Source organism: Macaca mulatta, chromosome 7 (assembly GCF_049350105.2).
Source record: "Macaca mulatta isolate MMU2019108-1 chromosome 7, T2T-MMU8v2.0, whole genome shotgun sequence".
Lineage (NCBI taxonomy): Eukaryota > Metazoa > Chordata > Mammalia > Primates > Cercopithecidae > Macaca > Macaca mulatta.
In genome coordinates this window covers 81,843,588-81,870,104 of record NC_133412.1, presented here as the reverse complement: position 1 = coordinate 81,870,104, position 26,517 = coordinate 81,843,588, and the positions used below count along the sequence as shown (strand labels likewise).

The following is a 26,517-nucleotide window of genomic DNA, read 5'->3' as shown; positions in this document are numbered from 1 at the left end:
ATAACTTTTTGGACTTCTGACTTTAAATTGGACATTAGTGGCCCTGAGTGTGACTGCCTTAGGGTTTGTTTCAGATCTTGTATATTGTTTACTTAATGAGAATAATTTCCAGAGAGTATATTTGATGTGGTACCATTGCTCCGGAACTAAATAATAGCTGAGGAGTAGAAATATCCGATGCTTTCTTTTAAACAAGAAGGCTGATGTTATCACCTGCTCTCTGTAGTTAAGAAATATGAATTGGTTTCTGTCTGCCTGCATTTTCAAGTTTCTGACAATTAAAAAAAGTATATTGCTGATTTATTTTGTGTTTGACTCATAATTAGCAAGCTTAGAAGACGAGATCTGAAGTATCTGGGCTTGTCCCAAATCCATTATTCTCTTGTGCCTATATGCCTTTGCACATTCTATTTTCTTGGTCTGAAAAAATAAAAATAAAAAAGATCTTATATCTTGTCTCTGTGGAAAGCCCCCCTGCTGCTCATCTTTGATATTCTAGTTCAAAGGTCCCCTTCTCTGAGAAGCCTTTTCTTATTCTTGAGAAAACTTGGGAGACCAGCTCTCGAGTTCTGAAATCCATTCACCTCCTCTGCAGAAATTACCCTATGTTTCATCTGTTTATTTTAACTCCTGCTTTCCCACTGGATGTCAAGCTTCTGTAGACAGGACCTCATTTATATCTTTTCCATATTGTGTTTCTATAATATGAATGCTAGCATTTACTGAGCACTTACACTCTTAAAAACTTTATATTAATAAATTAATCTTCATGACAGCCCTGTGGTTTAAATTCTGTTAGTTTCTTTACCTTGAACTGAGGTAGCTGAGGTGTGGAGAAGTTGACCTACAGGAGTAATCTCCTTACTCTTGTTGTAGAGTACTTACTGTTACTCTCCTTACTCTTGTTGTAGAGTACTTGCTGTTACTCTCCTTACTCTTGTCATTTTTCTTTCCCAGTAGGTTGGTCTATACAGCTGTCAACCTAGAAATGTTCTTCATGAGGCACCTCCCCAGGTGTCTGCTGCCAATGGAACTGGAATTTCCTTACTGCTACATAACCTGGTTTCCGGGCTGGGTGCATTGGCTTGCACCTGTAATCCCAGCACTTTGGGAGGCCGACACAGGTAGATCACCTGAGGTCAGGAGTTCGAGACCAGCCTGGCCAACATGGTGGAACCCCATCTCTACCAAAAACATAAAAAATTAGCTGGGCATGGTGGCAGGTGCTTGTAATTCCAGCTACTTGGGAGGCTGAGGCAGGAGAATCACGTGAACCGGGGAGGCAGAGGTTGCAGTGAGTCGAGATTGTGCCACTGCACTGCAGCCTGGGCAACAGAGTAACACTCCATCACACACGCACACAAAAGAACCTGGCTTCCATTAGCTGGTTGTAGGCTACCTACCCACATCAGGGTGGGGCCCATCATCAAATCCCCAGAGATGAACAATTCAAATTCAGGGGAGACTGGCACAGGAGCTTAGTAAGTACTTTATAATGTATGTTATGTTCATTTCTTTTTATTTTCTCTTGCACTCACACACACACAAACACACAATTTCCAAATTTCTTATGTAAAAAATTTTGAGAGGATAACAGAGAGGAAAGACACAGAAAATACTCTCTATTATAGGTGGAGAAGAGAGGGCGGTATGGAGATTGAAGCAATCAGACACTGCTTTTTCAGGGTCAGATTCCCACCTGCCTCCCGATCCCAACTTTACCTTTTCCTGTAGCAACCCCTGCTCCTCACTTGATCTCCTGGGGCTTGTCAACGGTCTCTTTCCCTTGTGCTTTTTGAATGCTGTAACTGGATATCTCAGAGAAACCCTTGATGGGCCAAATGAGATACGAGGTCCCTCATTAAAGCACATTGATTCTGGTTGGGAGGTCAAACACTGAAGGGAAGGCCTCATTGTTACTGTGAGGAGTTGGAAACCTACTTGAATGACTCAAGGGGAAAGACAGGTGGTCAAAACAGGGCACCAGCTCATGTGAGGCCTGGAAATGATAACAAAAGAATGTATCTCATCTTCTAAAACAGCCACACATTTGTGGAAGGCCCCCCACCTTAGGTGGTCAAGCTCAGTTTGGAAGATTGCAGATTTGCAATAGTTGGAGCAAAGAAGAAACAAATAGTTTACTGTAGCAAAGATCTTTCATACCCATCAGTACCTGCCCTGTGGAGCATCGCCCAGCAATCTTGAGTTTTATATCATGCGTCTCATTCTTTTCTCTGTTTGTGAGAACGAATCTCTGGGTAAATGAATGAATCTCTGCCTAAAACAGCTCAGAGAGGACCAATGGCCTAGAAACAGGATTTATGAGTCTCCAACAAATCTCTGAAGCAGCCCTAAGATGCTCTCATTAGATAGGGACTCAGATTAGGTTTGGTGTGACTTCTTAGAAGATGCCTGCTTCTGGAGTAGATAAAAAGTTGCTTCCAGGCTTTTTAGAAAAGAGATAATAAATACCTCTCTCAAAGAAACTGTTGCCAAACGTCCATACGATTTTACAGTTCTTCCCATGCCCAGGGAAGTAGGCAAGAGGCCAGTGGGTTGCTGGATTTACAGTCAAGTAGTACAGTGTTAAAGATATCCTTTTCTATAGTAATGCGGATCCATTACAGGCTACGCCGCTCACGTAATACTTGAATCATTGCTCAAGAACGTCAATAGTTAGAAATATTACTTAGTTATTTAAGGACTCCTGACACCACAAACCTGCTGGTCCAAGAAATTTTATTGAAACACAAAGATGTACTTAGAAAAGAAAAATCTGGATTCATTCAGAATTTTCTTCTCCTATGTCTACCTGCAACCATCTCTCCATCCACAGGCGACCATCACTGCTCTAGGGGAGGAAAAGGCACCTGGGGTCTCCTCCCAGAGGAACAGCTCTGCCTTCTCAGACCCTTCTTAAGTCAAAATGCCTGTACTTCCTTGCCAAATAATTTATACATGGCAGGTCCTTCTGTGTCTGAGAGGAGAACTCCTTGCTGAAATTTTCTATACACATATGTTTCTACAAGATAAAGGGAACCAGACAAGGAGATTAATTGTGTTCAGTGCTTTTCAGTTGAAGGAGCCCATATTCCCAGGAGAATGACTGGAACTCTGCTGAGGAGTTCAAGTTCAGACAAACCACCATGGGCATTAAGACCCCAGGCAAAGAGTGCTGCTCTGTTTAATGTCCACTCCAGGTGACAGGCCCTTTTGCAAAGGGCACTGATGCCACAGCCTCTGGACAGAGCAGTTATAATCGGAACCTTTGTTCTGCAAGCCAATCTAGGCCACTGTGTTCCTGAGATGGGGTTCAGGGGTATCAGTGACTTTCTTACCTCTATAGAGGGATCACAGACTCATCAAATGACCTCACTGCACTTAAACTTGATATTCGGCACAGACTTGGGAGTATTCCCTATTATCATTTCATGCACACTATCACTGTGACCAGTATAAAATGAGAATTTGTGACAAGGTCTTATTTTAAATGTCCTTGCCAGTCAGTGCAGACTGTGGACTATGGGAGATGTGGGGCTGCTATTTTTGTGAAAAAAGGAGCTAATAAATATGTAAATCACACTATCTTTATTCATAACCTGCCAGGGATCAGACATGAGATAACAGCCAAAAAACACTATGCTATCTATAATATTAAGTGATTTAATATCTCAAAACTTCAAACACTGGGAAAATTGCATGAAATAAACACTTCTTCCTGGTCAACTTCTTGGTGAGCAATATTTAACAGAACTGTCAACTCTTTGTGTGAATGTGTGTGTGTGTGTGTGTGTATTTCTTCTTTCTCTTAGCCACCTTGTACTTTAAGTCGAGCGTGTAGATCTCCATTCTTTAAAGAAAGAAGCCTGAGTTGCTCCCTTCTGATAATTGCCCTGCTGTCAGAAGCAAGGCTTCTTCACCTGCAGCCCCATCCTTCTCATTTTGTTATTAGGAGGCTTGGAAGCACCAGTGAAATCCCCCATGCTTCTATTTTCTCCTTGGGATCTGGGACCCCTCACGGTGGAGGAAGCCCCTTGAGTGAAAACTTCTGCTCCTCTCCAAACCATCTGATCCAAGCCTGTGGATGTCTGTTTCCCCCTGAGGTCCCTCCGAGATGTGTTTTTCTTTGGGTCATCCAATTATCCTTACCCGGAAGAGTAATTGCTGAGAAGTTGCGTGCTCCTGGAATTGGAGGGACTTTAGAGGTCACCCAGCCGGGTTTATACCTCAGATCCCTGGAGGAAAAAGCCCCAGAAAGATGAAGATGGATTCTCAGCCCGGCTCTGTCATCCTCCCAGTGCTGTGACCTGACGTTGGGTAGGTTACTTCACTTTAAGCCTTGCCTTTCTCATCCTCAAAATTGGGAAAGTGAGGCCCACCTTAGAGGGGAGAGGAGGTCCCTGAGGGGTGGGAGGTGGCACGGAATAGGCACCCCACAAATGTGGATTTCCATCCCTTATCACTTTCCTCTCCAAATGAGGAGTGTATTTTAACCTTCGGGTCCTATGGATGAGATGATTCTTCCTGCCACAGCACACATTCATCTCGTACGGTTGATGATTTATGTGGCCCTCTCACAGGTGTTGTCTCATTTCACCTTCACGAGGAGAGCGAGAGTCATCACCCACATTTTATGTTTGAGCACGTGGGGTCTCAGAGATCGGTTTTGGCCTCCCTTTGGGTCACTGTGCTCATCTGTGTTTTCTTTCTTCCATGGCTCTTCATTCTCTAACTTACACTCTGCTCCTTGCCTGACCTAGCCCAAGTGCCCAGCATGGCACCTGGCACCTAGTAAACAATCAATATTTGATGAATGAGCCAATCAAATTAATGCAATTAGTGAGTGACAAAGAAGGCATCAAACTCCAAACTCCTGTCTCTAAATTTTACTTATCAGCTGGCCTAGGTGTGATATTCATTAGTATTCAATACCATTTGAGTTGATCAAGATAAAGAGAGGACAGAGAGAAGGAAAGGAAGAAGCAAAGAGGGGAGGGAAGGAAAGAAGAGAAAGTGGGAATCCAAGGAGGTGCCACTAAAGGAAGCTGACAAATGCCATCTCCTTTAATGCACGTGGTGGGTATCATGACCCCATGTCAAGCCTGCAGAGCTGCTTTGTGGATAACGCCTGAGTTAGATGCTCCCCAGGGATGTTGGCACCACCATCACCAGGCACTTCAGCTCATTGTATGCCCTTCAGAATGTCCCTCCTACTCAGTTCAAGACACCACCCCACAGGGGCAAGAGGGGCAACTTGCTCTTGTAACTGTGCAAACACAGGATTGCGTCCCTGAGGTAGGCAGTGCCCAGGACTGGCCTCAGAGATGGGTGCCATCATCAGCTAGGATGAGCACAAAGTAATAATTTGGGGGACTTTTAACACCCCTGTGTACTTGGAAGAAGAAAAGACATGGTGAGGTCTGGCCAGTCAGGAATGAAGTGTTTTTCAGAAGCTATACCAGAGTTCCAGAAGAAAGAAGTGGCAGGTGGCGGGGTGGAGGGGGTTGGGGGTGGTGGCTCACGCCTGTAATCCCAGCACTTTGGGAGGCCAAGGTGGGCAGATCACCTGAGGTCAGGAGTTCAAGACCAGCTTAACCAACATGGAGAAACCCCGTCTCTACTAAAAAAATATAAAATTAGATGGGCGTGGTAGCACATGCCTGTAATCCCAGCTACTCGGGAGGCTGAGGCAGGAGAATCACTTGAACCTGGGAGGCAGAGGTTGCGGTAAGCCGAGATCGCACCATCGCACTCCAGCCTGGGTAACAAGAGTGAAACTCCGTCTCAAAAAAAAAAAAAAAAAAAAAAAAAAAGGCAGGGGTTGGGGAAGGAGGGAAGAGAGAGAGAGGCAGGCAGGAAATCAGAATTTAAGCCATTTGGAATCCTACATAAGCAACTTTCTGGAAAGGAGAGCTCATGTACCATATCCCTAAGTCCAGAGTCAGTTCCCAGAAACCTTTATTTTATGAGTTATGGAGACTTCCTGTGCCCAAACCACTGTGGAATATCTCCTGTCTTCCTGGAGTCAGCAGATGAGAGAGCAAGAGACCTTTTCTCACCCATCAGAATGTGACACAAAAGAGCTTCTTTTATTGCTAAGGAAGGTCTCAGGTCCCTGTGCACAGTGCTCTGCCAAGGTGATTATACACCTTGGGCCTTCCTGAACCATTTTTTTTCTTACAGTCAATTCTCATCATTTGCTGTAGTTATGTTGTATAAATTCAACTCAAACACTAAATTAACCAAGACAAAAACACAGGATTACTGCAAGCCTCCAGTCACATTTCATCTGTCAATCAATACGTAGCCTTGCTGTATGTGTGTTTCAGTTTAAAGACACTTCATTTAATATATATTGTTGACTTGTTAACATTGAACTCAGGGTCAACGGCGCTGTCACGTGTGACTGAAGGAAGCTTGTCTAAGACACATAAGGTGTGTCACAGCCACCCTGCACTTAGCTGCTAGACAGCACTTCAGCACTGGGCTTGGGGACCATTTTATACAGCAAAACCATGGACGAAAAGCACAAAACTGAGAAAATCATGACCCTGAAGAGACTGCAAAAAGGATACTCGTTTTACATTGTGAGAGTGAAACAAGAAGGCAGAGAGTCCCCCTGTCCAACTTCAGCTGGGAACATGTGAGCGTTGGGTGACTCAAATTTTTCACAGCTCTGCGCATGTCAATGAATGACCAAGACAGTGCTGTGCATATTGATTTTGAGGTTACACATAGATTTCAGCAAGTAGGTGAATTTTCAAATATAGAATCTGTGAATCATGAGGACTGGCCATATTTTCAAGAAGTGTTTGGCACTGCTGTGAGGTTTCTGGGAGAAGAGAATTAGATCAGGACACCAGTGTGCTCTAATCAACAGTGCACCAACCCCTGCCCTAACTTTGACCAGCTTTGGAATGGCTGGTATAGCCAATGGTGAGTAGCAGGAGTCTGGGCATCACTGAGGGCAAGAGATGGCTAATTTTTTTCAACCAAAGTCCAGAGAGTAAATATTTTAGGCTTTGTCAGCCATAAGATCTTTGTCACAGCTCAACTCTGCCATTGTAGCACAAAAGCAAACAAAGACAATAATCAGTGAATAAAAAGGACTGAGTTCCACTAAATATTACTTACAAAAACAAATGGAGGGTTGATTTGTCCCAGGGATTTTAGTTTGCTTAAACTTGATCTAGGGCACCAGTGCCTGTGAAAGGGAACCTGGTCTCCTTGCTGTGAGCTCTAGGCATCTCAGAGGTGCCTCTTTTCAGCAAAGCCCAAAAGATACCAAGCATAACAGACTTTAAAGGAACCTATGTGAGAAAAGCAATAGGCCAAACTGTCATAGCATAAACAAATTATTTCACATTCATTCTATATTGGGTGTGGAAGCTCAGATGTGGCAGTTGAGTTGAGGAATCAAATAAAGTAGAAATCATGACCTTCATCATCATCATCACCACCACTACCACTGTCATCAACAATAAAACACTTACCGAGCATTTACTATAGACTAACACAGTTCTAAGCACTCTACATGGTTAACAAAACAGCCTAGAGCTGTAGGTTCTGTTAGCATCCTTATATTATCAAAGATGAAATAAGACAGATTAAGTAGTAGGATAGTTTCAGTAGGGGAAATGTTTGCAATTCATGTGAACAATAGATGACTTTCTTTAAAAAAAATACATAGTGAAAGTCAGTCTTGATTTTTTTCCCTGTTACATGCAGGCGATATGTAGAACCATCTATATTGACCAAACCCATCAGATGGTTTGAAGCCTCTGAGCCTTTGCATGTACTATTCCTTTTGGGTGAATGCCCTTTCTCCAATTGTCTTCTCATTCACCTTTCCACATGTGCTGTGAGCAGTTTCTTCTCCTTTGTAAATTCTTTTTCCTCTCTGCTTAACTCACCATCTCCACTCATGAGTAAATCAGTCTCCCTTGAAAGCAATTCTGGACCTCTTATCTATTTATTATTACTACACATAGAACAGTTAATTGCAAGAACAGTTAATGTGGCAGTTTACAAAGAGCTTTCTCCCATATCGACTCATTTGACTCTCATAAGAAGTCGGCTAGGTTGGTGCTATTCATCTCGTTTTACAGAGGAAGAACCAGGGTCAGGAGTGCCAAAGGGGGCTAATCTCACAAGCCAACCATATTAATTGAGAACAGGGGCCACCTAAGGGACTCAGAGTCTATGCATCTGTTGGTCCCATTCATGTCTGTGTTTCTTGTGCCTAGTGCAGTGTAGCCTTTCTCTGACACAGAGCAAGTGCTCAATAGGTGCTTGCTGGACAGGACATTTTTACCGTCCTATTTATAATAACACTCAGTAGTTACATCTGGAACTAGGATAGCAAATGAAGAGATAAATTGCCATCCTGGACTTACGTGTCTTTCTAGCCCAGAGATTTGTTTGAAAGGGGCAATTGCTCTTTTAGTATCAGGAAGGCTAGATTGTCTTCTGGAATGTCAATCTAAAAACCATGTAGGGATGCCATCCATGAAATTATCTAAGCTGCTGTATAATAAAACTGATATCGTATGACATTCTCATTTTTACTTGGAGCTTTCACATATATCACTTTATTTCATCCTCAACAGGGAGGCAGCTGGATAGGGAGTGAGGATACTTGGACTAAGCAGCTGGCAACCAAGTGTTGGTTCTGGGCCCAGCACTTGCCACTGCTCACCTCTGTGATTATGGACAGCAACTTAAATGGTCTGACTCACAATCTTCCTCTCTGCAATGTGGGACTAATAATCCCTTCTTCATCTCCTTTACAGGATTGTTCCAAGTTTCAGATGAGATAGTACATGCTAGTGTATTTGAAATTTGTAAAGCATTTCGAAAATAGCTGTTTCTGTAATCAGGTTTATTAGTCTTTCCCCCATATATGTCTCTTTTTAAGATCTGAGGTTGTTCTACTAGGATAGGACACCATGACCTAGCTGATAGGCACAGGGTGGTGCACATGTCACCACCTCCCACCCCCTTGCTCAGGGCAGACATCACTAATCAACCACAACACTGTTTCCTGGACTTTGGATCCTTTTAAATGCAATGCTCTGTCTAGGGAAATGTTTCTTAAATTGTCTGTCATGAAGGGCCTGGTTTTTTCTCTTTTTAAATTTCTAATCTGTTGCTGACTAGAATGTAGTCCTACTGTACATGACTAGAAAAGAGCTCAAGCTGTGTGAGACTCACCATATGAGTTTGACAACATGTAAACTGGTCCATACCGTGCTCAGTGAAGTGAGTCTACTGATCACATGCTTGGATGTCATGGCAACATTAAATTCCTTTTAGAGTTTTTAGGTGGGGTGCAGCAGCTTATGTCTGTAATCCCAGCAGCATTTTGGGAGGCCAAGGCAGGAGGATTGTTTGATGCTAGGAGTTTGAGAACAGCCTGGGCATAAAAGCAAGACCCCCATGTCTACAAAACAAAATTTTAAAAATTAGCCAGGCATGGTAGTCCGTGCCTGTAGTCCCAGCTACTCAGGAGGCTGAGGCAGGGAAATCGCTTGAACCTGGGAGCGGAGATTGCAGTGAGACAAGATTGCGCCACTGCACTCCAGCCTGGAGACAGAGCGAGACTCTGCCTCAAAAAAAAAAAAAGGAGTTTCAGCAAGGCGCAGTGGCTCACATCTGTAATCCCAGCACTTTGGGAGGCTGAGGCAGGCAGATCATTTGAGGTCCGGAGTTTGAGACGAGCCTGTAGTCCCAGCTACTCAGGAGGCTGAGGCAGGAGAATCACTTGAACCAGGGAGGCGGAGGTTGCAGTGAGCCAAGATCGCATCACTGCACTCCAACCTGGGTGAAAGAGCAAGACTACACCTCAAAAAAAAAAAAAAAAAAAAAAAGAGTTTCCAAGTATTTATTTTCATTTTCTGCTCTTGGACTATACTTTGAATAGCACTATGATTGGCAGGAGGGCTCAATTAATACGGGTTGGCTTGTGAGATTAGCCCCCTTTGCCACTCCTGACCCTAATTCTTCCTCTGTAAAATGAGATGAATAGCACGAACCCAGCCAACTTCTTATGAGAGTCAAATGAGTCGATATGGGAGACAGCTCTTTGTAAACTCTGCCACATTATCTAAATGCTAGGTTATTACTGTGATCTCCATATCCATTTCCCAGTCCTTGAAAATTATATAACAATACATGTAAAAGCTTTGCTCAACAAATGCAGGGTATTTTCTCATTATTACTATTTTCTCTTTGTGTTTGTCTTCCTAGATCAAGCGTGTTCATCATGTTTTGTTCTGTTCTTATTTGCCAGCACTCCAACCCTATTGTAAGAGAATGTGAAAATGTCACCCCTGTCACTCTGTCTGCAGCTTTCAGCAGGGCCTCAAAGCCTTAAAAGAGGACAGTAGGTGGCAAGTTCTGCCATGTCCTTAGCAGAGCATACTGAGAGATTGGAAAATCAGTTCTGCAAGCATTACCCCTTCATCTGTTTTCAGGCTTAAGGAGGGCTGGAGAGGCTGAGAGAAAGAGGGTTTCTTTGGACACATTTTCAGGGTGGTGTACTCCATCCCCTGTCCCCTATATGAGTGTGGATGGGAACTTATGCCTCACTGCAAGTCAACTGAGAGGCCTTTGAGGGGGCCACCCGGGGAGTCTGGCATGTGCCCCCTGGCATTTGGGGAACATAGAAATGTGTCTTACTATAGCCAAGAGAATTCAAAAGGAAGCAGCTGTGATCGATGCCACCCTTATCAGATGATCAAGAACAAAGGTGAGTGTTCTCTAGGGGCCAGCTGTGGACGTGGTGAAAGGGACCAAAGAAGATGTTCTGGAGAGACACTGTGATCCCAGGAGAGGGGTGGGCCATTAGAAACCCAGCGGCTGAGAAGAGGGGCTTTGTTCTCAGGAGAGAGGCTTTGCTCTGTGTGTGTGTGCATGAGTGTGCGTGTGAGTGTGCATGTACATGAGTGTGTGTGACAGTGTGTGTCTATGTGAGTGTGTGTATGGATGAGTGTGTGTATGTGTGTGTATATGTGAGTGTGTGTATGGATGAGTGTGTGTGTGTGTGTGCATGAGTTGTGTGTGTGAGTGTGTGGCAAGTTGGCAAAGACTCTTCAAAAGTGCCTGTAACAGCAAAACTCAGTAAATGTGTGCCTTCCACCTTCCATCCAAGAGAGACCAAAGCCAGATGCCAACAGTACCAGCATGTAAGACTATTTCCTCTACCCCTGTTCCATCCCATCTTGGCCCTGCCAGGAACATTCAGAAACAGCATTCCAGGAACAGCAGAGACCAGGCACCCAGCCTGAAACCAGCTTGAGGTGGGTGAGGAATTCACAGTGTTTTGATAATCGTGCTTTGTATCACTGGAATTATGTAATTATTAGATTGGACTCCACGTTTTGATGCCAAAACAAAGATATTATTTGTTTATTATGTAAAAATGATTAAAAATTAGAAGGGCATGTCTGATAAAATATTTTATCCCATAATGAGAAAAAAAGTTGGGTTTGAAGGGACAAAGGGGAAAATAATTAAATCAATTCTTCTACCCCTCTTTCAAGTTCAGCCCATTCCATGAACAGGTCTCATCATCAGTTATTTTAGTTGCCTTCCTGGACTTTCTACAGCTACAGGAAGCATCCTGAGCTGAGGGCGTATAACCTAAGCGGCAGAGCTAGAACCCTGTGAGTCCCACATGAGGAGACGGTTTCCAGCTCCTCTCACCAATGCCTTTGAAAAGACTTGATCTTACTCTGATAACCAAGTGAGTCAGGGTTGTACTCCCTCTGTGATAACCAACTGGCTTTAATAATTAAACACAGTGTAGCCACCACCACTACACCATATTACTGCCACCACTGCCACAGCAGACATCACCACCACCATCACCGTCACAGTTGCCAACATCACACCACAGCCTGCATTCCCATCACCACCACTACCAGAACTAATACCACCATCATCACTGCTCCCACCACCACCACTACTACCACTACCACCTCCACCACTACTGTTTCCACCACCATCATCACCACCTCCACGACTGCTGTCTCCATCACTATCATTACTGTCTTCACTACCATCACTACCACCACCACCTCCACCACAACTATCTCCACAACCACCACCACCACCACCATCACTACCATCGCTGCCCCCGTGACCACCACCACCTCCACCACTACTGTCTCCACCACCACCACTGCTACCACTACTACCACTACTGTCTTCACCACCATCATTACCACCAACACCATCACTGCCTCTACCATCACCACTCCTCTACCGTTGTTGTCTCCAGCACTACCACCAATGCCAGCGTCACCATGACCAGCACCATCTCCACCACCTCTACATCCACCACCATCAACTTCATCTCCACTATCACTTCCACCATCACCACCACACCACCCCTCCACCACCATCACTGCCAGCACCATCGCCAGCACCTCCACCACCATCGTCTCTACCTCCACTGCCATCACCTCCTCCATTGTTACCCCCACCATCTCCACCTTTAATTCTAACCACCTCTACCTCCACCACCATCGTCCCCACTCCCACTACTTCTAACACCTCCACTTCCATCGCCACTACCACTTCCTCCTCCACTTCCACCACTACCATTATCACCACCACCACCACTACCACCTCCATCTCCATCTCCACCACCACCGTCTCCACCACCTCCTCCACTTCCACCTTCATCACCACCACCTCCACCTCCACCTCCATCTCCATCTCCACCACCTCCACCTCCACCTTCACCTTCACCTCCACCTCCGTCTCCACCTCCACCACCTCCACCACCACCACCACCTCCACCTCCACCTCCAGCACCACTTCTACCACCTCCACCTCCATCTCCACCTCCACCACAACCTCCACTTTCACCTCTAGCACCTCCACCTCCACCTCCATCTCCATCTCCACCACCCCCACCTCCACCTCCACTTCGACCTCCACCTTCATCTTCACCACATCCATCTCCAACAATTCCACCACTATCACCATCACCATTTCCAATTCCAGTACCACCAAGTCCACCACCACCACAGCACTTATCACCACCATCACTGCTGACATTATTGCCACCACAACCACCATTGCCATATCACCCCACCCCCAGGACTAAAATCTCCACTACCACCTGCTACCACCCTACTATCTCTGCTGCCACCACCACCACAACCACTGACATTATTGTCACCACTCCTGCTGCCATGGCCACCACCACAACCACCATTGCTTATACTACCATCAGTCTCCACCATGACTACTACAACCTCTGCTGCTGCCACTGCCACCACCACTGTCACTTCTGTCACTATTTGTGATGTATTACTTGTGCTAAACAGAGCGCCAAATACCGCATGTGTAATATTTTATTTAATCCTCACAATAATCTTTGGAGGTAAATACTATTATTATCTTTATTTTACAAGTGAGGAAACAGAGGCTCAGAAAGGTTAAGTAGCTTCCTTAAGGATGCAAAGCTGCAGTTGCATCCTACTCTTATTCATTGAAAATAAAGTAATAGATGTGTTCTCTTTGAAGAATCCTCATTTCAACAGCATCTTTCAAGAGATTCTCATGACAAAGATATTCCTCCTTCTCATGGCTTATCCTCTTAAAGATGTTCTTAATTATTTAATAAATAGAAAATCCATAGTGAATAAAAAAATTCCAAAATGGCCTGTGATATTTCCAAATCCTGATCTCAAAATGTATACAAGTATTTTTTAAAGTTGTTGCCCATTGGAGAGGGGAACCAGAGGGAGAGTGACTAGGAGATACTCCAATCTTCTAGAAGTGGGGTCTCTTGTCTCCTGGTGGTGGCTCCATTGTGAACTTCCTGAACTACTTCCTTACTCCCTAATGACAATGGTTTTACACTCCTTGGCTAAACCACCACATCAACGAGGTAGGTGAGTTTCGGGAAACCTTTGCGTTTAGTTAAAGGGAAGAAAATTGTCAGGCCTCTGAGCCCAAGCCAAGCCATCGCATCCTTGCCTTAAGCGATGACATTATCTTGTGCCTGGCCCATCCTGGCTCAGAAAGCTCCCCCACTGAGCACCTTGTGACTCCCACTCCTGCCTGCCAGAGAAAAACCCCCCTTTGACTGTAAATTTCCTTTACCTACCCAAATCCTATAAAACGGCCCCACACTTATCTCCCTTCGCTGACTCTCTTTTCGGACTCAGCCTGCCTCCACCCAGGTGAAATAAACAGCCATGTTGCTCACACAAAGCCTGTTTGGTGGTCTCTTCACACAGTTGCACATGTCAAAAACTATCCCCAGTTTCAGTGCAGTCATCAAGCCTCCTTCCTGAGTTGTTGCTTTGTGATTTCTCCTTCCGCTATGATAGCATCATCCTCCCTGATGCTAGTCACAGCCCCGGAAGTTGTCTTTTATCTTTCTTTCTCCTAATTCTACGTGCTTTTGATTAATATGGAAGCAATCGCCCCACCCACCAGTGAAAGGACCTGGACTTTGAATGGATTTTGTTTTGTTTTTCCCTGGCTGGCATCTGTATTCTCTCACCTAGGCCCTTAAGGATATTAGTGTTGACAATAAAACTGGCAGGCTTGGAGGTATAATTTGTGTATGTTGAATGGGATGTTTGGAAGACAGAGGTACTGGAAAGCATAAGTTTTCCCTCAGAGTTAAAAGAGGCTGAGGATAGAATATTGATTTCCAGCAAATGCCCCTCAAGCTCTGGTATTTCATGAGTACTCCAAGATAAAAGTCAAGTGTCTAAAGCACTTCTGCTGCATACTGAAGCGTCATGGGTTTCCCGGGGAAAAGCACTTGTGTAGTTGTCTGAGTTGCGAGCTGAAATGTCAGCATTTTCGTTTTTTAAGGAAACACCATTTTTATCTGGAACAATGACTAATAGACAAACTGTAGTTATGCAGATTTGGATATTGTCAAGACATTTTCTTAAAAATATATAAATTGGGTCTATCACTAACAACTGAGAATTTTTGTTGCCAATGATAAAATTTAACATTTCAAGCGAAAGTTAGACTTTTGGAAAATTTGTATTTGCCACTGCAAGCTTGGCAGCTTCCCAATAATTGCTTTTCTAATGAGATTGGTAGTGGTATTAATAAATGTAATTTTTATATTGTATAATGAAATATGACACTTAGAAGATTTGTATAACTCAGTAAATTAATATTTTCTAAGTCATCACTGCATGACATTACAAAAGCATGCATGAGTTAAATATCTGTTCAAAGTGCAAAGTGAACTGACAGATTTTAACGTAACCATTATGAAAAAAGTTCACTGATAATGTTTCGATTTGATATTTCAATTCATCTTTAAGAAATTACCACTTGTTGAATTTTGGTGTAGTAGTAAAGGAGAATATAATCCACAATTTAATTCACAATTATTTAAAAAGGTTATTAAAATCTCTTTATTTTCCAGCTGCATAATTGTGTAATGACAGTTTTCTTTATATACTTCAAACAAACCAACATCTTGCAGCAGGTTGAAAGCAGAATCAGGTTTTAGAATCCAGTTATCATCTTTAAACTAGACATTAAAGATATTTTTGAAAAACACAAAACAATGCCATTTTTCTAACTAAAAAGGTTTTAATTTTGGAAATGTATTTCCAAAGTGCATTTCCAAATACATTAAGGTAATAAATATATCTCCATTTATTAAGTAACAACAAACCCATTGCATGTCAACAAAAATACCATGCATTTGTATTTTCATTGTATTTGCATACGAATGCATGTATTTTCATACAAATGCATGGTGATTTTGCTAACATGCAATGGGTTTGTTATTACCTAAATAAATTGCTAGGTAGATATATTTTAGTTTTTCACAGTTTTAACTCAGATGAAAAAATATTCATAGATATAACCATATAAACAATAGCTCTTTGAAGTCATAAATCAATTTGAATAATGTAAAGGTATGTGAAGCCAAGATTTAAGTTGCTGCTCTACCACACAGGGACATCAGTAAAGAAGTGCTTTGCTTTCCTTTTTATTTTGGTATGTATAAAACACTGACTGAATGTATACTGTGGACAAAGCACCACATTAAATCATCAATCTCCTTTTTGACAAAGAGAAATATGACAAAGTCCTGGTCAAGGGAGTTACAGTTTAATAGGATAGATGAACAAATATTAAATAATACAAATGAATTAACATATCTTTCAGCAAATTTTTTTTTAGTGTGTAAGTTCCTGTACTGAGAAAGGGACCTACAATGAAGAACCTGATAGGCATATTCTAACATATATTAGTCATTTAATAATTGAATCACATTGCTGGTAAGTGGGTCAAAGACAGAGAGTTCTAAAGCAGCTAATCAAGGAAGTGGTTAATCAGTTAACAGCTGATGGTCAGTTAATCAGGGAAGCTATCCAAGAAGCTGTTATGTTTCGCTGAGATCTCCATGAAGGGTAGGAGTTAGCATGGAGAAGGAACAAGAGAAGAAAGAGAAAAGTGTTCCAAATAGAACACAGACAGTGCATAAAATGGACCTAACCATAAAGACGCTTTCTCCCTTGTGGTACTTAATGAAAGTTATTGTGGTTGTAGATGAGGAAGTCAGCCTCCCTGTGATCAACAGATGTTCCTGGCTCAGCATATCAAAATATCAGCCAAGAGATCCTTAATGTTTTGTTGCCCTGGGCAAATACTGTGTCTCCCTTGTACAGTTTCACTATTTTACTTTCCTGGACAAATATTACACTCTTATAGATTCTAAACACTTTATAGGATAAATAATTCCTTCAAACAAATGTTGTCAGTGCCTCTACACAACTGGCCTTTTGAAGTTTGATAGCTTATTACAAGGCTTACCTTTTCTTCTCTGGTGAGCAGCACAGTGCCCCTTCTTCTCTACCTGAGCATCCTGAGGCCTTCTCTCCCTTTGCTAGATACAGGGCAATTCTTGGAAACAGCATTTGTTGTGCTCAGATCTAAAATAAAGCCTGTCATGTTGATGTGTTAAGAATTGGGCTTGAAGTGGTCCTCGACCCATGGCTGGTGAGAAGTCTTCTTTCCTCCTACGTTTCTTATGAAAAGCAAAGCCTTGTTTTCAAATTCTGGATCTGAGGGGTTTCCTCCCCTACAGCATAAAGCTGCAAAACTCAAGGGGAAGGGGAGGATAAGGATGATGAGAAAGAAAGAGGTTATATTGCTGGGGGTCCTGTAATTTTGGTGATTTTTACATTTTATTTTAAAAATCAAAAGAGAAACTATTGAAAGATTTAAGGTTTGAAAAATTTATGGTCAAATTAATGTTTTCAAAATGATAAATTTGGCTGGAGAGAAGATGATAGGAGGAAGGCAGTCATCTGTGGATACAAAAACAAACAAACCAACCAACCAAAAACAATTCAAGCCAAAAACAAGTGATCCAGGTGAGAGACAAAGACTTCACCCAGTGGAGTGTCTATGATTATGGAGCACTGTGGAAAGATCTGAGAGATATTTTGTAAGGAGAAGCAATAGGACTTGATAATGTATTGGATATATGTGGTATGTCGGATAGGGAGGTGTTAAACCAGTTTTCTAGCTTATGCAATGGCATAGATAGGAGTGTCACTCACTGACGTAGGAAACAGAAAGAGGACTGGGTATGGAGAAGGGTCTTTGAGTTCTGATTTAAATATACTGAGTTTGAATTGCCAGTGAGTGATCATGGTGGATATATACTAAATAGGCAACTGGATACGTAGGTTTAGCATTCATAGGAGAAGTCTGGGATATGCAATATATGTTTGGGAGTTATAAATATATAGATTGTAACTGAAGCAATGGGAGTGGAAGAGCTTGACTAGGAAGAGTATAGAATGGGAAAGGAAGAGGGCTAGAGGAAAATGTATAGAGTAAATTCTGAGCATAGAGTAAGCTGAACACTGAAGTAGATAGTTGTAGGAATGCAAATTGACATATTATTGCTATAATACAGGAAAGGTTGCTTGAAGAAAAAATATTTTTCTAAAACAAGCAATATGTGATTATTGCAGAGACCTAAGGGAATGGAAGAGGAAGAAGAAGAAGAAGAAGAAGAAGAAGAAGAAGAAGAAGAAGAAGAAGAACAACAACAACAACAACAACAACAACAACAACAACAAGAACAAGAAGAACAAGAAAGAACACATGGGAGCCAAACAAGACTTGTCTGCAGGAAAGTCTTTATGATTATTCAAGAGACACAGGTCAATGTCCGGATGGAATCTTTTGATGAGGATCTTGCATGACCGAGTGGGTTACTGGCTCAGGAACACAAGCTTTGTCAGGATTTAGTTCACAGCAACAAAAAAAAGGAACAGAAATTTTGTCCCATTTTCCAGCACATACAGTCAGCTCAGTCTCAGTATAGCCCCTCAGAATTGTTTGCCCAGCAGATAGTGACCCTTGTTCACCATGATGTGGAGCATCACTTTCACTCCTCAGGATGACATTGTATGAATGCTTTAGTAAATACCTAAACTGAGCAGGATGCAGCTAAAAACAAGAAAAGCCCAGAGATACACAGGGGGTTAGACATTTCCCTTAACACATTCAAAAACATGGTCTGGCTCATGATTAAATGGGAATTCCCCAGCAACTTGGCTATAAGGCCAAAGAAAAATATAAAGAAGATCTCATTGATCCTTACCTTGATATTGAACATGGTAAAAAACATAAGGAGAAAGATCTTAAAAGACGTAAATCAAGAGAATCAGTGGATTCCCGAGACTCAAGCCACTCAAGGGAAGGATCAGCTGAGAAAACAGAGAAAACTCAAGGGATCAAAACCAGAAAAGCTGCCAGAACACAGACTGGCCCAGGTCATCATCCCCTTCCTCCCAGGCATCTCACTCCTGCAAAGCAGAAGTGTGCACTGAAGAAACAGAGGAGGGAAAGAAGAGCACGTGGGCTTTGACAAATTGAGACTGAGGACCAAAACTTTGTGGGTCCAAGAGAAAGAGGAGCAGAAGAGCTCGAGGAACCTTCCCATTTCCTGCCAGGGGGAGTGGCTTGGGAAGAGTCAACTACTCTGGAATCACAGTAGCAACAATGACTTTCAAAAGAGAAACCAGGACTAGCAGTGGAACCCAGAGTATACACCCAAAAGCAAGAAGTGTTACTCACACAATGACCATGAAGTTGAAGGCAGAGAGAAGTGGGTGAGCCAGGGCCAAGGCTGGGGAGGTTCATGTTTCAGAAGTCCAGCACCAGCCCCAGATGGGCCCATGACAAGTTCAGTGGGGAGGAAGGGGAGATTGAAGATAATGAGAGTGGGACAGAGAACCTAGGATAATTTATAGCCCACAACTCAGTGGGGGCTGTTTTGACAGGAGTTCTTGCCTAGGGGAGAGAAGCACTAGGAAGATGGTGGGTGAGGAGCTAACAGAGGAGCCTCAAGAAGATTCTGAAGATCTTACCCTCAACCCCACCAGCCTTGCGGAATCCTACTACAGCCCAAAGTATCTCATGCGCTGCATCCCACTGGACAGGAGAGGCTGGCCACAGGGCCTGGGGTGAAGCTCTGCTCTTCAACAGAACAAAACACACTGGGCTTAAGTTGAGTTTCTCATTTCTTCTCTATGTGTAGGGTAGAGGCTAGGGCAGGAAGGGAAAGTGATGCTTAGATTTTGGGTTATTTCCTATTGGAAACCAATAATTTTGTGCTTCATTTCATTTTGAGCTAAAAGGATTAATTTGATGATTTTTAATCTCTTTTCCCATCCTGATTTTAAAAGCACCCCCCCACCTCACCCCACTTTTTAGGCATGTGTAGTCACATTAGCAGAAGTATTAAATTTGGGCAACTTGAGTCTGAAAAAACAATGTGAATGAAAGCATGTGAATAAGCATTGAAGCGTTTACCTCAGTTTGGAACCAAACTGCTGGAATCGTTGTGACAGCCAGTGCTGTATGTCAGCGGGGAGTTAAGGTTTTTCTGATTACATCATGTTCCCCTTTCTCGCACAGCCATGTCTCCTATGGAGCAGCTCCCGACCACACCCCAGTCCAATATTTTCTGATTTCTCCTGGGCTTCCCATTCCCCACCTGCAGCTCTGTTGTCCCAGACTTTCTAGTCTGGAAACTTGATGACAGTTTCTGGTCTATTTTCTGAGAAACTCCTAAATTCTATTATCTTTACAAATGTAATGTGAGAAAATAATTTTTTTCAATATTTTCATTAATCTTTTGGTAAAATTTGTGACAAACATAATCAGTTAAGGAAGGTGATTAGGAGTGAGTGGTTTGTGTGGATTTTGATTTTTTTTTTTTTTTTTTTTTTTGACAGAGTTCTGCTCTTGTTGCCCAGGCAGGAGTACAATGACATGATCTCAGCTCACTGCAACCTCCGCCTCCTGGGTTCAAGCGATTCTCCAGCCTCAGCCTCCCAAGTAGCTGGGATTACAGGCACCCACCAGCATGCCTGGATGATTTTTGTATTTTTAGTAGAGACAGGATTTTGCCATGTTGGCCAGGCTGGTTTCGAACTCCTGACCTCAGGTGATCTGCCCAAGTTGGCAGGTCCCAAAGTGCTGGGATTATAGGCATGAGCTGCCGAACCCGGCCACCTTTGCACCTTTTTTTTTTTTTCAAAAAAAAATTTTAAGCTCTAAGTTGAAACATTTGTAGATGTTTGGGGAGAAAAATATCTTCTTTAAAGGGTCTTTGTGCTTGCCTTCTAGGCAGGCAGTCCTGAGCACACAGCCCTTTAAACACATGTGGGCTGCACCCACTCTCCTTACTTTATTACATTTCTGTAGTTAAGTTGGTTTTACTCGAATGATTCATGTTTAGGGAAAAAAAGAGGAAAAGTCTTCTTAAAATGTCGTTCAACTCCTCCTGTAAATAAGTAAATTAATTAAATAAAATAAATGAAGTGACAGACATAAAAAAGGAAAAGATAAAGAACACAAAAGTCAATCATCATTGTAGAGCAGAGATCATTGTTATGAATATTTTGTGTATTTCTTTCCAGCCATTTAAACTATAAACTATATTACATATTACATATTTCATGTCAATGAGATTAGGGAACATACATGGTTTAATATCTTATTTATTTCCTTTCCATGACATTATGAATGATTTGAAAACACCACTTGCATGTGTGCATAATATTCCATCATGTGGATGAGAAATTTTTTAAAACATTTTACTCTGATCGTGGGATTCATAGGTAGAAAGTTGTCCTCTGTCTGAGTACTGAAGATTAGAGTGGATTTAGTTTCAATTTGGAAGGCAGAGGAGGGCCTATTGGGCATGAAACATCTGGACTAGAGTTTTAACTTTCATGAAGTTAGAATTGTTTTATGAGATCTGTGCTTATTTTCTTCTTTAAACTTGAAGTTATTCCTCTATTCTAGTTTTCAGAACCCACCAACTACATGAGGGAGCTGGGGGTTTGAATATAATATTGAGTTCCAGAGACATTATTATTGTTATACTAGGGTAGATAAAATGTTGCCTAAACTGCAGGCAAAATAAGCCATCTTCTGCCATTTTTGGTTTTCTATAATGAGAAAATTCCAGGAGCAAAGGCGCTGCAGACTAACATGCATTTGCAGTGTCTTCCAGAGGTAGATATAGTCACACAGCATGTTCACGGATGTGACAAATGCCTCCTGCATCTCCTGCATTTGTATTTCTTTTCTTTTCTTTTTTTTCTTTCTTTCTTTCTTTCTTTCTTTCTTTCTTTCTTTCTTTCTTTCTTTCTTTCTTTCTTTCTTTCTTTCTTTCTTTCTTTCTTTCTTTCTTCTTTCTTCTTTCTTTCCTTCTTTCTCTCTCTCTCTTTCTCTCTCTCTTTCTCTCTTTCTTTCTTTTTTTTCTTTTCTTTCTTGAGACGGAGTCTTGCTCTGTCCCCCAGGCTGGAGGGCAGTGACATGATCTCAGCTCACTGAAAGCTCTGCCTCCCATGTTCAAGCCATTCTCCCACCTCAGCCTCCTGAGTAGCTGGGACTACAGGCGCCTGCCACCACGCCCGGCTAATTTTTTGTATTTTTAGTAGAGATGGGGTTTCACCATGTTAGCCAGGCTGGTCTCAATCTCCTGACCTTGTGATCCGCTTGCCTCAGCTTCCCAAAGTGCTGGGATTATAGGCGTGAGCCACCGTGCCCAGCCTGTATTTCAAATAGCTTGAGATGTTAGAATTGGAGGGGCTTTATAATGAATAAATAAAGGAAAGACAATGAAAAACAACAAAACAGCAGTTCTGAATAGGGGATGGGGATGTAGGAAAGAGCAGAGAGCCAGTATCCTTTCCAGAGAAGCCTAGAAAACCGGGCATCCATTCATCCATTCATCCTGGATTAATAATGGAATTCGAGGAGCCAATGCCCTACTAGCAAGTTGTTCTTTCGGAAACTTGCAAGCTGTTACCCCAAGAGAATAGAAGCCAAACAGTTGTTCCTTCTCTTTTATAGCTCAGAACAGGGTCTTATTAGTGGCTAAATTTGATTTCTTACCATTATGGTCAAATAGCTCTCCCCATTTCAAGCCTGAACCTGGACAGTTCACTTAACCTTCTGAACCTCAGTTTCCTCACTGTTATATTCTGCATCTGAGTTCACTCTATGGCAACAGACAGTACGTGCTAAGGTATATTGGGAACTGTAAAGTACTGTATGAATAAGAGTGAAAGCTTTTTCTAGCAATTTTGCAGGTGTAATAACAGGATTTTATAGACCATTATATCTACAAATGCAGTTCTAAGGTAGGTCACAATAAGAGGAGGAATTATTTTTCCCCCATTATCATCTCCTGCCTGTGATTTGCATTTGATATTTAATACAATAATATTCACTTGTTTTTGAAGTCAATGAAATGACTGTCTCATGTCCTTTGACTCTTCTGGGATAATTTGACTTCCTTTGAGGTTTTATTGTTGATAACAAGTGCAAAGCCCCTTGGAAGACTTTTTGGTAAGTAATTTCAAGGACGTGTTGAGAGACGAAGTGTTATCTGAGGCATAAACTTTTTCCTTATGGGTTAGGACCACAGTCTTTCACTGCAATAGTTCAATCAGTTATGGTGACAGGCAGTGTGTGGTCTGGAACAATCTCTCCCATGTGCAATTCATACACGCACGAGACACCTGTGGAGCTCAGGTAGTATTTGATGTGGATGATGCCTTCCCTCTTTGATTTCTCTTGCTCAAGGTCAAGTGTACCATAAGATCCACTTTAGTCAGTACTTTAATATCTCTCAGTGACAACAACCTAGGAGCGTTCAACAAATATATAATCTGACTATGTATGTACCAGACTGATCCACGAATATAGTGGCTAGTGACTCTGACGCTGCAGTCATATTTCTTTGTTAAAAATGTTTTTAGTTTTCTGCCAAGAATGAATATTGTGCCGCCCGTTTCTATGAGGGAGAGTACTCGCCCAATATACCTCTCCCACCAACTACCAAAGAAAATATCTAGGCATTTCCATCTTTTGCATGTGATTTCATACATTTGTCTAGTTCACCGCTGGTTAATGTTTCTTTGTGGACCAGGTCCTCAATTCCACTTTGCTTCCTTGAACACTCACTTGCTGGTCTCACTGAACGACAGGCTTGCTTCCTTGTCAGTGGCTTCCTTAACATCCTTCACATGTTCTTGCTTGTCCTTTATGTTTTGCCAGAAGCGTTGTGTCCACTGCCATTTGGCCTGTGCTTGTTGAGTGGCATGGCCTAATGGTCTACACTGGTTCAATTATTTACCTTTTATCTTGCTCTTACGTGGGCATTTTCGTTTATTTCCCTAGGCTATGCCATTGAATGAATGAGAGTGAAATGTGCACATGACACAGCTCCATTCTGTTATTTGGGATCAGCCTCTGGGCTTGGCACATGGCTTCCATGACCTCACAGCTCCAACACCATCATTCACCTGTTTCAATTCTGCCACAGATGTGCACCAGAGAGGGACAGAGCAACATTCTGGCTCTCCTGGCCATGCCTCTGTGGATCAGATTCTTCAGTCTTTGATATCCATCAGTTTCTAAGCTTTGGGAGTCTCTTGCTAATGCACCAAAGGGTAAGAGTACTTGATCCCTGTTCTGTTCTTTTATTATCTGTCTGACTTCAATTATTTGGGGACATGTGTATCTGGAACATTATCTGGAAATTGGAAGGCATAGAAATCAAACCCCATGTATACAAATAGATAAACTCAGAACTCCTTCAACAAAACATTTATAAACTGGTTTTTAGAAGTCTTGATGGTTTGTCCATCTCTTTTGCTGCTTGGGAAATGATCATGAGAGAAGGCTTAGGCCGCCCTTGGACTCTCCATAGGGATCAACACCAGGGGTTCATGGACCACCCAGAAAGAAAACTCGCAACAATGGGCATATGTTCATTTTCATGGAAAGTGTTTCATGGCTTTCATCAGATTCTCAAAGGAGTCAGAACCCCTCCACCCCAATTATTCACCATTGCTCTGAGGGATTTTCTTATCTAGTTTGGGGATGCCCCCTCATCTTATTAACGATCTCTGAACTCCCAGTTAAACAAATAAAATATGAGCCTGTTGATTCATTTTTAAATTAAAATTGTTATTTAGCACAATATACCTTATTTTATATTTTGAATTTGTATATTTTAGATATAATTTATATATTTATATAAATATAGTTTTATATTTAGTATTTATAAATTTAGTTACATATAGGTATAAAATATACAAACTATATACATACATATACATATTTCTATAATAGAGCTGAAGTTTGGTCATTCACTGTATTAGTCTGTTTTCACTCACTGTTGATAAAGACATACCCAAGACTGGGCAATTTATAAAGGAAAAGAGGTTTAATGGACTTGGTTCCATGTGGCTGGGGAGGCTTCACAATTGTAGCAGAAGATGAAAAGCACGTCTTACATGGTGGCAGGCAAGAGAGAATGAGAGCCCAATGAAAGGGGAAACCACCTTATAAAATCATCAGATCTCGTGAGACTTACTCACTACCACGAGAATAGTATGGGGGAAACCGCCCCTATGATTCAATTGTCTCCCATCAGGTCCCTCCCACAACACGTGGGAATTATGGGAGCTACAATTCAGGATGAGATTTGGGGACACAGCTAAACCATATCATCCAGTGTCTTCCCCCTCTGCCTGTTGGAGTTCTGCTTTTGTTTCTGGAGTGTGCTCCATTGGATTGTGACTCTGATCCTGTCTGCTGTGTAGGCTGCTGCTTACTCAGCCCAGCCCTGCACCTTTGTTCCTTGAGGGAAAGCTGCTGTAGCTTTGCACTGAAACTGCTGTTTGTGCTTTTGCTCAAGAGACTGTTTTCTCTTATTACATAGATCCATTTTTGTTACTGCCTTTGAAAAGTAAAAACGTTTCTTATGACTTGAGGGGAAAAAAATCTAAAAAGATGTTTTCCTGGCTTATACCTTGAACAGGTGGCTCCTCTGTTGAGAACCCTCTCTTCCTTCCAAGTTTACGTGGAGTTCAGAGCATACCTTTGCAGGAAAAAAAAAAAAAACAGGGACAATTTGAGTTAACTAACAGCCAAATGTTGCTAAACAGATTCTCCCATGTTTTTTAAAAAATGATTTGTTTAAGTCATTGCCTCCGAGCTCTCATTTGCTTTGCTGGGGGTGTAGGCTCCGTGCTGTGTTGCCCATGTAAGCAAAGCTCTGCTCCCTGTGAGTAAGCTGGAGGTCTGAAGCCAAGGAAATCTAATTTGATGCCCAGCTGACAATGTGACTTAATGCTTCTGAGCCTCAATCACTTTACTGCTAACAGTGGGGATAATAATGACTATTATGTAAGGTTGTTAATAAAATAATGACCATTTAGTCCTGACACATGGAGGTGGTTATTTCTATGCATTTCAGAAGCAGGTGTTCAATAAATGTGCAATTATTAAATGCCAACTACAATGAAGAGACTGAGTCCTCGTGCGACTTGTGACCAGCTGCCTCAGTTTTACTTCTCAGTAGCTACTACTTCATCTCCTTTTTTGTTGCCTCCAGTTACTGTCTATATTGATTCTCCAGCCTGATGTGTTGCAGTGAAGACAGATTTGAGAAATACATTAAAAATATTCACCAAAGAGGCCAATTTTTCAGGAAAATGCATAATGAAGCTTCTGATTGTCTCAAATGATTTATACCAGTGACTATTCATCAAGCTGGGTGCTCTATTTTTTGGTGAAGTGGGATATTTCATCATAAGATGTAAGACCTGTAGTTTTTATGGATACATAGAGAAAAATTCAACATGAACTGATAGTTGATGGTAGAGTCACTGAGTTTATTAAATTGTTTGTTAAAAGTACAGTCTCTTTGGAGTAATCTTTAAAACTGGAGGATTAATCAACTCCTTACATGCCTCCTTTTTTTCTTTCCTTATTTTCTCTATTAATTGGGCAGAGAGGCAAATTTTCCATGGCCTACAAGTGAATGTTCCCAAATGGAAAATACCCAGGCAAGTTCTGTCAAATACCATGACTCAAAGGTGATCTAATACAGTGTTTTGTTTTCTGTGTTTTTTTAAACTTTTAAACTTTTTACTTTGTAATACTTTTAGATTT

General features: G+C 42.0%; 1 pseudogene across 1 annotated transcript in view; it reads left to right on the top strand.

The window, feature by feature from the left end:
* The window catches only part of LOC100427722 (thyroid hormone receptor-associated protein 3 pseudogene), a 123,035-nt pseudogene extending 101,518 nt beyond the window's left edge, over positions 1-21,517 (top strand). The window contains exon 3 of the transcript XR_013395418.1: positions 17,997-21,517. The product of XR_013395418.1 is annotated as a thyroid hormone receptor-associated protein 3 pseudogene (transcript). The remainder of the gene's footprint in view (positions 1-17,996) is intronic.
* The last annotated feature ends 5,000 nt before the right edge of the window (positions 21,518-26,517 follow it).